Here is a 766-nt window from a genome sequence, read left to right as displayed (position 1 = left end):
TTACTTGGAGAACTCTAATGAAGTGCCCCTGTTTTGTAAAAAATCGCTTGAAAGATCCAGATCCTAAAATGCTTGAATAACGGTACATTAATGTTCCGAGTGTGCCACTCTTCTTTCAAATGCATGACGTAACTGCAGGAATGACCTGGGTTAGCACTTGGTCTCACTATGTAACTTGTAGTTTTCAGTCTTTCTGATCACTTCGCTTATCATGGAGGCTAAACAGAGTGAGTTGGTAAGTTACATAATCTCGATAAGTATATTACAGGGTCTCCTAACATCTGCTTGAGTTGCGCCTTCTATGCTAAATGTGGGATACCGGTCTCCCTATCAGACATGATGGTTTAGTATCTATTACCTCAGAATTGTTAGTCATGACCTATGAAAGTGGGAGACATATCTATGTTCAAAGTATATGAGCAGAGCTTTGGCCGGAAAATTTCTGGAAAATGACAGAACCGAGTGGTTAACACTGAAGTTAAATATGCATAATAAGTTGAGACCTTTGAGTTATACTCCACAACAAAGAGGTGCCTCGAATAACATAAGAGCTATGAATAATATTACCAAGACAAGACACTATTTTATAATATAACTGGAAGTTGATCTCAGACAATAAAGAAAATTTCTGATTTCCTGTTTGAAGTACGCGAGATAAACGTTCCTTATTGTTGGACGCCTAAGATGTTGTAATTCAAAGTCGGTAACGATCGGGTAGTTGGATCTATCATTTATCTTACTTAAAATATCTAGGACAATGACATCG

This window comes from Schistosoma mansoni, chromosome 1, assembly GCF_000237925.1.
Source record: "Schistosoma mansoni strain Puerto Rico chromosome 1, complete genome".
Classification (NCBI taxonomy): domain Eukaryota; kingdom Metazoa; phylum Platyhelminthes; class Trematoda; order Strigeidida; family Schistosomatidae; genus Schistosoma; species Schistosoma mansoni.
This window is presented reverse-complemented; position numbering follows the sequence as displayed.